Source organism: Wyeomyia smithii, chromosome 2, assembly GCF_029784165.1.
Source record: "Wyeomyia smithii strain HCP4-BCI-WySm-NY-G18 chromosome 2, ASM2978416v1, whole genome shotgun sequence".
NCBI lineage: Eukaryota > Metazoa > Arthropoda > Insecta > Diptera > Culicidae > Wyeomyia > Wyeomyia smithii.
In genome coordinates, this window is record NC_073695.1 from 261,350,562 (window position 1) to 261,363,640 (window position 13,079).

Below are 13,079 nucleotides of genomic sequence, written 5' to 3' on the forward strand. Positions count from 1 at the left end.
CTGCTGCAAACCTTGCCCTTTTCTTCAACACCCCTGTGATTTCTCGTGGAAGTGCAGAGGTGCTCTCGGCTTCCAATAACGTGAGTATCACGTCAACATATTCCCATACACAATCCTTTATTGACCTGCATTCGGATGCGGCCGGCGCTGGTATTGCCCAATATAAAGGTCATCAGTTTTTACACATTAAGGATGCATGTTAGTGCATCCTCTGTTGGTTCTCTGTGCAATTACAGCTGATCTGGAAATAACGGAGTAGCAACCACGGGCGGTCAATCATGCTCATGCTCAACTGCAATTTCATTACCTACAATTTTGCTGAAATTTTTATCCATTAGTCACCATTTTGACCAAAAGCAAAAACATTCTTTATCAAAACGCTACAACTGTGAAAATATTCAGTGAAATCGGAAATGACAGCCCAAAAATATATTTTTTTATCTATTTTCCATGCAATGCCTCAATAGAATAAAATAACTATTTATAATTCAGTTCAAATTTCGGAATTCATTTATTGAGACGAAGAAAGCTTGCAGCACGGCCTTGCGTCAGCACGTGTGAATTCTCTGCTTAGTAAAAGTTTACATTTTTGGTGTTTTCCCATCAGTTTTATTCCTGAAACTAGGGTTTTTGGCGTGAGCCTAGTTGTTGCAGGTTGTAGAGACGCTCGAATATGCAATAATTTCAATGAATTCAGTAAGATTAGTACAAATTTTTGTTTCGATTTTGTTATGTGTTGATATTCGAGCTTACACCCAGTAAAAAATATTCGACACCCTATCTTACACCGCACTAAAAGTGCAGAAAAATTTCGCATGTGTGGATTGAAATACCGGGTTTTTCCTGCTGTTTTTTTTTACGGTCTTCCAATAAATTTGAATACCAAAAAACGAAATGAAAGGCAATTTTTTTGCTTGAGTGGTCTGTTTGGGTGGCTTTGTGTGGTGAATGCGATTGTGCGAGCGCTGCAATGTTGTTGTAATAGCTTATTTTAATGCAGGTTTTCAGCCGCAGAAAGCATCACAATAACAACAAAAAAAACTGTTAAACTGGTCTCTAAAAAGTTCATCACTTTTTCTTGGGAACACAATACAACCGACGCTTTCCATATGTTTTTCTAATTCGTTTATATTAATTTTTGCGTTTTCTGCGTTGAAAAATTTTAAAATTTCAGCTATAGAAGGCAGTCAACCGTGATCTTTTTTACATGCCCTAATGCGTTATTGGTCTCATATTGTGTGTACATGGTCATATCTACATTGTTACATTATTCCAATTGAATCATGATCATATCATTTGTCAGGGTGAGTCCTGATGGGGGGCCCGCCTTACAAGCAGGGACTCCCTTCCGTGGTCTTTGTAGAAATGCATAGGAGTACTCGGTGTCTAACAAGGCAAAGACTACATTCTGGCCTAGCTTCCCTGTTGTAGGTTTCATGCGGCACTGGTACAACTCAAAATTATCTATATGAATAGTTTCAAGAGAAATGGGATTGAAAAATTGGCATTTAAAATTCCCTTACCTTATCCACGAAAACTATGAGTAAGGTAAAATCTCTTTTTTTATTATTTTTGGTGCATGTTTTTGATTTGAGTTCCAAGGACACAGGGGCTTGTAACTCAGGTTTTTAGTAAATTTTGAAAAAAGTTTTTGTGAATAATTCGGGACCCGGGTTTTTGAGCTTTGGAAGCATGGAATTTTGCCTCAGCTTTTGTACGAATTATAGCGATACTTGTAAACTTTCAAACATTCACGTTGAAACCTTGCATGTATGACAAATCTATTCCTGTTTTAGTTCATTGGTTCGGCATTTTGCGAATAGACATCTGGGTTCGGTTTATTGTGTGTATATGCACTTCTTTTTTTGAAGGGGGGGGGGGGGAGAAGGGCAGTGGGGTTTCGGCTTTGGATGCATAGGATTTTGTCGATTCCTTTTTTTTCCCTTTTTCTTTTTTAATAAAGCGGGTGTTTTGGTTTTTCTGTCATACGCTCTTGTTTGCTTTCGGAGAGGGCAGTTCAGTTTCATGGCGGTATTATGACTGAGCTCAGTGTTACTATCTTAATACAGCAGTTTCAAAGTTCAATGACAACGCATCAGTTGTTTTATTTATTAATCTAATTACTACCAACAGACATAAAATGGCTACTAAAAAACAGTCTTTGGAACAATGACAAAAATTTCGATCGTAAGACTCTATAAGATGAATGAAAATCAAAAACTGGTGACACTCTGTTGAAAGCACGCCGGATACCCAATATGGCACTATCAGAGCTACAGTTGGTGGTTGGTAAACGGCTGGGCAATGCGTACCAGCAGTACACCCGTACTAGTTGGCATAAAATAGACCCCAGTGTGGTCCATAGCATAATGCCCAGCAACTCCTATCCCTACCTCCACGTGGTACCGACTGGGATACGAGCAACCAAGGGAAGATCGGTGAACCGGTGGGAACTTGGTCGTATGCTGACAGGGAAGGGGGAGTTGTTCTCCTTGGAGAGCAGCTTGCCTGAGCGTCTGTTCCCCAGGTCAGGGGCGGCTCAAACAGCGACTGATCCGGAGCGGACGGCTGAACTATGAAATGCGGTGTCTCGCCAGCTACACCCAAGACTGCCGTCGCGAGACTAGGCATCGCAGCCCTAGTAAGGCAGCATGCTGAAAATTAACATACTACGAACAGTCCAGAGAATGATACGAATCGGAACAATCGGTATAGACCTAGGCAAACGAAAAAGGGACAACGATTGGAAACTTGGTACTTGGAATGTTAGGACTCTGCTCGAACCGGCACGCGTGGGCATCTTGGCCAGAGAGCTACGGAAGGCAAAAGTGGAGGTAGCAGCCATACAAGAGGTGCGTTGGCCCAAAACCGGGGAACGTGAATTCCGGGCGGTCGATCCGACCGCGGGCACTTCTTTCAAGTATCACATCTACTACAGTGGCGGCGATGGAGCGGAACGGGGCGTCGGTTTCGTACTACTTGGAAACCAAAAGAAGCGTGTTATTAGGTGGAGGCCTATTAATGACCGTCTATGCGTATTGAGGATCAAGGGCAGATTCTTCAATTACAGCCTTATCAACGTGTACGCGCCGACAAACGATAAAACCGATGACGTAAAGGAGGAGTTCTATGAGCTCCTCGAGAAAACGTATGCACAAGTCGGACGAGAGGAGTTCCTTCGTCCCGTTATTGGTAGGGAAAGCCTTCACTCTACCACCAACGACAACGGCTTGAGGGTAGTGAACTTCGCCGCGGCCAGGGAAATGGCCATCTGTAGCACCCATTTTGCACGTCTGAATATTCGGAAGCACACCTGGAGACACCCCAACGGAGAGGCCTGCTCCCAGATCGACCACATGCTGATCGACGGCCGGCACTTTTCAGACGTCATAGATGTGCGGTCCTTTCGAGGGCCAAACATCGCCCGGTTGTCCAATGTATTTAAATCGAGATCGGCGAGAAAGATACATCTGGACATCCAGAGGTTATCAGCGGAAGGAGTTGCTGCAGAGTATACTCGGAAAGTGGATAAACGGATCGGTGGACCAGCTGGAGTGGACCTGAACGAGCAGTGGAAGCACATCCATGGTGCGGTCAGCGAAACAGCGCGAGAGGTGATAGGCATGACAACGGGAACTACGCGTAGTGAGTGGTTCGATGCTGAGTGCCTAGAGGTGACGGAGGAGAAGAATCGAGCCTACGCCAACACGTTAGTAGCAGCTAATCGTGTAACGCGTCAGATGCGGGAGAAATACCGGGAGGCAAGAGCTGCCGGAAAGAGGCTTCATCGCCGTAAGAAACGTGAGCACTACGATCGCGTCCTCGCGGAGGCGGAGAATTGCTTCACCAGGCACGACACGAGGAGCTTCTGTAGAACGATCAACAGAATCAGGAACCAGACCGTGCCAGTACCTGCCATGTGCAATGACAGGGAGGGGAACCTGATTACCGATAAATCGCAGGTGGCCAGGCGTTGGAAGCAACATTTCGAAATGGTGTTGAACGGCGAGGAAGGGAGGAGAGTCGTCGAGGAGAACAGGATAGAAATTGGGGAGGACGGACAAGCTGTGGTCCCACCAACATTGGACGAGGTGAAGAATGCTTGCAAAGAGCTAAAAAACAACAAAGCCGCTGGGAAGGATGGCTTACCGGCCGAACTTTTCAAAGTTGGGAGTGAGCGGCTGGTCTGGGTATGGTCTGGTCTGAGGAACAATTACCTACGGACTGGTTGGAAGGACTCATATGCCCTATCTACAAGAAGGGACATAGACTCGAGTGTAGTAATTATCGAGGCATAACCCTCCTCAATTCCGCTTACAAAATTCTCTCCCGTATCCTGTTCCAGCGACTGAGGCCGTTGCAGGAAGCCTTTGTTGGAGAATACCAATGCGGTTTTCGAGTGGGGCGATCTAACACGGACCAGATGTTCACCTTGAGACAGATCCTCGACAAGTTTCGAGAACACAACCTGCAGACACATCATCTGTTTATAGACTTTCGAGCGGCGTACGATACAGTGTAACGCAACGAGCTGTGGCAAATAATGCTAGAACATGGTTTCCCAACTAAACTGATTAAACTGATACGTGCGACGCTCGATGGTTTCACATCATGCGTCAGGACAGCGGGCGAATTTTCGGACGCGTTTGTGACGTTAGATGGTCTGAAGCAAGGGGACGGGCTCTCGAACTTGCTGTTCAACATAGCTTTGGAAGGTGCGATACGAAGGGCAGGTGTGCAGAGGAGCGGCACCATCATCACTAAGTCTCACATGCTTCTTGGCTTTGCGGACGACATTGATATAATTGGTGTTAACCGTAGAGCAGTTGAGGAGGCCTTTACGGCTCTCAAAAGGGAAGCTGCGAGAATTGGACTCACCAAAAACACTGCCAAAACGAAGTACATGGTGGCTGGCAGAGAGCGTGGTAGTTCTACGGGTGTTGGTGCTGCGGTGGAGATGGATGGGGATACTTTCGAAGTAGTAGACGAATTTATTTATCTTGGTACTCTCGTGACATGTGACAACGAGGTGAGCCGCGAGGTGAAGAGGCGGATTGCGGCGGCGAATAGGGCTTATTACGGATTGCGTAGCCAGCTTAGGTCCCGTAGCCTATAGATCCGTACGAAATTTGCGCTCTATAGGACTCTGATCCTCCCGGTGGCGCTCTACGGACATGAATCGTGGACGTGGAAGGAGGCCGATCGACGAGCGCTTGGGGTCTTCGAGCGTAGAGTCCTGTGATCAATACTTGGACGCAAACTAGAGAACGGGGTGTGGCGCAGGCGCATGAATCACGAGCTGAACGAAGTATACAAACACGCTGGTATTGTCAAGCTGATGAAACACGGCAGGTTACAGTGGGCTGGCCATGTAGCACGGATGGCGGATGAGCGACCGGTAAAGATAATATTTAGTAGAGAACCGGATAGAGGCCGACGACTTCGAGGCAGACCGCGCACGCGCTGGATGTGTGCTGTCAACGAGGATGCCAGAGCAGCGGGTGTAAGGGGAGACTGGAGAGTAGCAGCCCAAGACCGAGTTTTGTGGAGACGTATTCTGGATTTGGCATAGGATCTTAATGATCTGTCGCCATAAAAGTAAGTAAAGTAAGTAGAGCTACAGTTGGTTCGACGAAAGGGCAAGCGCAAGGTTGGAGTCCTTCGTAGGGTTCTAGTAGGAGCGTTCAGGTTGATTTGACGAAGGATGACAGGGCAATAGATTCGTGATGTCAGGATATCAGAAACTACCAGAGCGCGAGCTGTTTCTCGACGTAATTGACGAGTATCAATCTGGAAGAGCTAGCACCGGTCCTTGTATCTGGTTTTACGCGTGGGCTGCTGCCAGGGAAGCATTCGAAAAGCGTATCGTACAAACCGCCGTTAAATGCCTTCGACTCGAAGGATGGCATTGTTGAAGTGAGAGATCCAAACTGTAGAACAGTACTCCACGGTGCTTCCACATACCGTTATTATAACGAAAAATGCACCAAAGAATCTGAATACACCATTCGATTCGTTATGACGTCCAGAATCTCTGGTCAAAATTTCAAAATCATCGTACGGTACATTTTTGAGTAATGCCCCTTGAAGGTCAAAAGGTTGCCATCTTGAGCAAAGTTAAATCAAGAGTAAGATCGACTACTCAACTAGTACATAAATGAAAAGACAAAACGGGACATTACTGATCATATTTATTTCTGTTATTGTATCAGTTAAATAATCATCATTTAAAACGATATTTAAATCTATTTCAAACATCTTTAACAGCGCAACAATATTATTTGTTCTAATCAATCGGTAAAGTGTCGCCGTATAATACCCAAAGTCGACTTATTCTGAGGCTCTGAAAAATCAATTCCATATTACACTTCTATTAGAGTAGGCACAAAGAAGGACCGTACTCATAAGCTCTCTGCGTTAACCTAGCGCATCGCGGAAATCGGTTCCCGATAAGACCTAACATCTCAATCACGAGAGCGCAGCGCGTCGGCTAGAAGCGCAATAGGCGAAAGAAGGCACTCACTCAGTGCTTCGAGTGCACGATTTAAGATTATTAAACACTAATAGAATTTTTATTGGCTCATTAACGGTCGCTCCGGCTGGCTTCGCCTTGTTTGCGACCGAGACAGCAAAAACATTCGGATAGCACCAGCTCGGTTCAGGTTGGATGTTAACGAGTCGAAAACTTACTCCGCTGTCGTTTTAGTGGTTTTTCGACTAAAACAGAAACATTACTTCGCTCGGACTGGGTATTAAGTTTATTTCTTAATTTTTATTAGCTCTTCCCGGTTTCGTGGTTCCACTCCTCGAGATGCTGGCGAGCGAGAGAGCGTCCAGAAACGATGAAATTTACCCCGAAGTTGGTTACTTCAATCGAGTATTGTGTGGCGTCATTTTTGGAACCACCTACGCTCGGGGTCGAAACGAATGATCATATTCGATCCGTCCTCACACTCTATGGTTACATGCTACATGTTTAACAGCAATCGTTATCAGCATCTAAATAAATATAAAAACGCAAAAGCCTCTCGCGCTCGGGATCGCGCCGGTCAGCAGACGAATCTGTGTTGATTTCGTTTGAAAGGTGCTGCTGCTGCTCTCTTTCTGACGCCTTCCGATCGGACACCGATGGCACTGGCATAGCAGGGCAGAGTCGGTATACATTTCAGGTGTGGATTGGATCGGGGTGCGGCAGGCACCCGGCATCTGTCTCTGTCGGCTCGGGAGTTAAGCACGTTAGCTTCTTCAGGGAACCTAATTTAGACGCAGTCAGGTAGAAATGACTCACACACGCCCAAATCGTGGTGATACCGATGGACTGATGTCGTTTTCATTCCACCGCTTGGTCCACTCCCTCCCTCGTCCTTGCGCTCCGGTTGCCGAGCGTGTGTGATATTAAAGCGAGGTGTTGAAATTTAACTTCTTAATTATTTATTTCGGATTGTTAGCGAGCTTTGTTTCGTGTGTGCGTTTGGATCCCTGGAATGCCACTCTAAAAGCGGACCAGCTAAATCAACAAATTAAGAAATAAAAGAGCAATAATCAGCTTCACCTTCGTCGCTGAGCTGACAGTGGTCGAGTGTTTGGTGAAAACTGACCAAACTGTGGGGAAGCTCAATTTGCAATAGTGTACTGGGAGCCCGGAAGCGCAACCACTGTGTGAATCCATCGAGTTTGACCGCGAGGAATGCTGATGTCGATTATTGCCCCGGAAATTAATTCGCATAGCCGTGAGCAGGATTTTCGTTTGAGGGGTTTTAGTTCTAAACTTGTTGTCAAAGAATGAATTGTGTTATATGTATTGTTTATTAATGAATCCGTGCGTAGAGTTACGGTTAATAATACAGTTTAATTTTCTAAACGTAGTTCTGGAGTATCGAAAACGGACGCATTTAAAAAGTTAGCCGCGAAGATCTCTATGATGTGAAATACTTGGAATGAATTTTAAAAATGTTTCTAGAAGTAGAAATATGTTTTTCATTTCAGCTTCGGAATAATTTCAAGTATAATAATAATAACCACCAAAAGATTTTTGATTTGAGAAAACTATCTGAATCTTCTAACAACATTTGAATAAGAATATCTTTAAAAATGTTCAACAAAAAGTTTGGCTGGTATTTCTTCATCCTGGACTTTTTACCAACGGTTTTTTATATATCTCTCTTATTATAAGTGTGAGCCATATTCTACCCAGCTTCTCCCCCTGACGTACGGTAATGCCCGCACGGGATGATTTTGATCGTCCAATGGCAGCTGAGCAGCAGCCAAAGTGTGAACTCCGCTTCGAAGCCGCACTCATTCGAAAGCAATAATTCACTGCCGGCAAATAAATTTGCTGCTGCTCTTCGGTGCTCGCTATCAGCCCGCCAGACCAGAGCAGGGCATTCGTGCTCGTGAGCATTGGCTTACGAACATCGCCAGCCCGCGCTAGATAATCTAGGAAATTGTTTGTCTTTCGGTGTTCGAACCGCGAGAAAAGGAACGGTTTCATTACATTTTTATGCTAATTTCTAGCTAAATCAATTAATTAATGCCCAGCGAGTGAGCCCAGCTATGCGAGGCCGAAGAGCCTGGCAGGACACATTCTAATCAATTAAGGCCAATATTTCTGTTAATAGCGTTTTCGAATCCGAGCAGGAGAAAATCATGAAAATTTATACGTTTTGTGGGATTGCTTCTTTCGCTTGCCCACTGTTGGATTGCGAATGGACCGTTTCGCCACACTAACTGCTGCTGCTGAGCTGGAGTGACTTTTCACTCGTCGTCGATCGGATTGGCTTTTATGATGATTTCTGTTTTCATAAATTTATTGGCAGAATAAATTTTTATAGCTTAATTTATGGCCACTGCCAGTGTTTAAATAAAGCTGAACATTCTGCGCCGAAATGAGCTTACGAGTGGGGCGCCCGCTGAATGTTCAGTTCCAATCGCAGTGAAATACAAAAAACACCTGATAAACTTGGGTTGTATGAAATCGTTTTGATTTGATAAGTTTCGAACAATTGATTGATAGATAGGCATTATAATCACCGACTGGGGCACACAATTTCCGTGCAGTTTGATTCGGAATGTTTTTGTTCCAAAGCTTTTGAATACAAATGTGCATAGTACCTACTCAAGTTAAAAGTTTGAATATTAGAGAGATCAAAGGCTCATCTCTACGAACATTCTTAATTTGGAAGAAACACTTTATATCAGTGTTTAAAATAAATATTCCTCCATCCCAACAAATTACTTTCTTACCCTCGTCCATGAGATAGCTAAAAAAATAAAGCTATGAAATCTGCACCTGCTTCCATAGAGCCTCTATCTCTATCTGTAAATGTGAATCAGATTCATATTTTAACCCAATCCCAGCGGAGATAAATCAGTTTTTACCTCAAAAAATGAATTTCAAACTCTTATTAATCATCAACAATATGCACAGTTGACACAAATTGTGTTGCATATTAAAGATGAATCTGTTTTCTAACCATACTAAATAGTTTCATCCTACGGATTTTTAAGCATAATTGTTAAACCTAGGACAAAGTTTGAAAACTTAAACTTAAAAAAAAACTTTTAATATTTTTCAAAACAAACCTAATTAATCAGATTCAAAGAGCTGGAGCTTAATTCACAAATCTCAAATTATCAGGAAAAAATGCCTTAAATGAACTTGCAATTCAATTGGTTTCTTTGCCGGTTTAGGGCGGAATTGATTTGCATACGTACTGAACAACACGATTCAAAGCGACAAAAAACATGCATATAATCTAAATGAAGCAAATTGCCTTTAAAAAATCACAGATTGAGTTCATTTGGCGACCACTTTTATTAGAGAACTTTATCGTCAATCAAATTTAATAATTTTCGTATTTTTATCATTCGAGATCGCCATCGACTGCGGGAGCCGTATTAAATTTCAAACCTAATTAAACTTTGCTTTGACCAACGACGAGAGAGAAAAAAATACACATTTAATCGCAATAGCTATGGACCCTGATCGTCAAAAATTAAGCGCAGAGCAAACCCTTGCCTTGCGGAGAAGAAATAAACAGCCGAAATAAAGTTGCACCCATTTTACGTCCGGCTGGCGAAAATGGTCCTTCGTCCAGACCAAGGGAAACACATCCGCACTGCTGCAGTAATAAACCGAAATAAATTAAAATTTAAGACCCGCGCATGGTTCAGCACCCACGGTTCGAGCTGCTTAAGCAAATATAGCTCTGTGCTCTTCGGACCGTTCCTTTCCGAAAGAGAGACAGGGCAGTTACACGGCAATGGAATGCGCCGATGGGTGCCGGGCGTGATGGGCCTTCCTCCCTTCACGAAAAGGAGGACCCGGCAAGGTCCTAATTTTTTTTATTGAACCACACCGAATACACGAAATGTCCACCACTGGGTGTAGTGGAGAGGCTGTGAGACTGTGTTTAAAATTTTTGCGTTTACTAATTTGAGTTTTGTTCGTGATTTTCAAAGTATTTGTGAGGTAGGAGAAATTTAGGAATACAATTGCTTGAATAAAATTTCAAGCAACTTAAGAACGGTTCAAAAAGTAGTTGAACTTCATGTCCACAACGGTTGCTGATCCCCTAAAAAAACAGTGCTTAGTGAAGAAAAAAAAGTTGAACTGATCGAAGTGTTTGGCTTCCCAGCGGGGCTGAACGGAGCTGGACGGCACGAAAGATTGCGCTTGCGGTTTTACCTGGAATTGAAAATTATTGTTGTCTCACACCTATAGAAAATCGATCATGGTCTGCCCTCTCCATCGGGTGCGATTGATTTTATCGGTGTCAAGTTCGCCTGCGATCAATCGCCCCAGGCGGGAGTTTAAACCTTCAACTGTCCCTTCCGATTCGTTTTCTGGTTTATTCGCAGTCATATGTAGGGATTTTATGTACCTTTTAACCAATTACTCCATATATGTATGATGGTTGATTTAAAATGATGGTTTGATTGTTATTTGAAATGTTCCCTGAATTTGTGATATGATTATTTACATTTCTTTTCAGTAAATTAGTGAAAGGTTGAGCTGAATTCAACCAATCACGAGCTCTATTACTCTGGCTTATCATGTAACAAATGTTTGTAACAAATCAATCCCTCCCATCGTGTTGACAGTCGAAAGCTGCAGGCAGTCGAAACGCAGAGCAGGGCCGTGATTCGACAAAAAATCGTCTCTGTCAACAAAAGCCAAATGAATAAATCCCAGCAATTTGTTCCGACCGCAAATGACATTTGAATTGAAATAAAATTATGCCGCACAGCACTAGTTTTCATACCCATCCTGTAACAATTTCCGCTTTTTATCATATTATTGCATTCTAATAGTTTCGTGGCAGCGTGTAATGCATTTCATTCCAATTTGGCGTAGATCTGCTCGATTTTTTTATCTAGTTGATTATTTGCTTCATAACAAAAAATCTGACCTTCTGAACGACTTAATGAAGGCAATTAGATATTGAAAGAAGCTACAAGGTTTTTTAACAGATATTTCATTTTTAGCGAAAAACATTTTTATTGAAAAATCTCGATTCAAATCGAATTTATATTTCGTACCCAAAACCACTGTTAGTATATGCACAATATCGAAATTAGCTTGACATCACGACTAATTATTGAAAAGGGCCTATTTGAAAATTGTGTTAAATATACATCATCAACATAGAACAATTTTATTATATCTTTTTGAATTTCATTTTTGATTTGGTTGAAATTTGGCATAAATGTTCCTATGATCCAGGGATGCCATTTTGGGCTACTAGTTTTTTTTTTTTATTCACGACTTATTTTTGAGCAGGGCTTATTTAAGAAGGTATCGTCTTTTAAAATATTATCAGAGGCAAAACGGTTTGTTTGATTGATGTAACGTCTACGGTTTCCGGAAGTTGCAGATAACCAGTCTTGGCATACTTATCGTGTGTAACAAAGAGGCTCATATAACTTGCACAGAACACTGGACATGTTGAAAAAAACGGATGAGTTGATTATTTTGCTCGCACGCTGAAAGCAAATGCACACTGTGTGAAGAAAGCAAAATACGGAACATCAGAAAGCTTGTATTGTTAAGAGTAAGCGCATAAAGATCTCGCAGAGAGACTTTCTCGATTGCAACTTCTAAAATCTAGATAGCGCACATTTATTGATAAGGGCACTAGAATGAAAATTCTAGCTGGGAAAACTTTTCTGACTATTTCCTTAATAGCCTGTTCTGTAGCGTATACATAGGGCTCTGCGCTTTACTCACTGAGTTTTTTTACTATCACGGTGCAGGTCTATGATAAATTTAACCCAGACACAGTAAATTTACTCAACAGCACGCAGCTTTGGCTCGTCTACTCATATGTGTAGTTATATTCCACACCCGCTACGCTCAAAGGCATCGCTCAAAAAGGTTGTGCTTTTTTTGCTCATCACAATGCCCACTAAAAAACTGATGTAATGCAATTTATGTGTTGATGCATGACAACACACAAAGATGAGTAGGTAGACAAGACTGCAGATAACAATTTTGTCTTCCCGCTTAAATAAACACCACGAAAAAAACATTTTTTTTTTTTTTGAGTAAAAGCAAATCATTTTGTGCGTTATACCACTGCATATCAGGCCAGGAACAAAATCTAGCGAGAAAAATTGTTAGCACTCTCAAGGTTTATCAAATCGCTTTCTGGTCTTCTACAAATTTAGTGGTATAGTTATTAAAACCGTAAACCGAGGTGAGATTGTGCCATTCAAACCCATTGTTTATCAGTCACCCCATGGCGATCATAACACCAATCTTTCCTGAATAAGTTTCCTCGGAAACTTAAGCAAGAAATACTGGTTTTCTGACCTGGGAGTGATGGCTGACAAGTCACGGCTGACGGTATATATTAGGGTGGGGTATCGTTGTAAGGAAAAAACGAAACTTGATAGCAGAAATCCAGAACCAAGTTTTTTTTTTGTTCTAGTTGGAGCCCCTAACAATCCTGAATTTATCGGAAGTCGATTGGTTTAGTCTCCGCTTGGCGCATTGCATTTCAAATTAATATGGAGATTCGTATGGAAAAACCAACTTTATTGCATTTTCCATTCTAAAGAGCTCAAAGTGGTTCAAA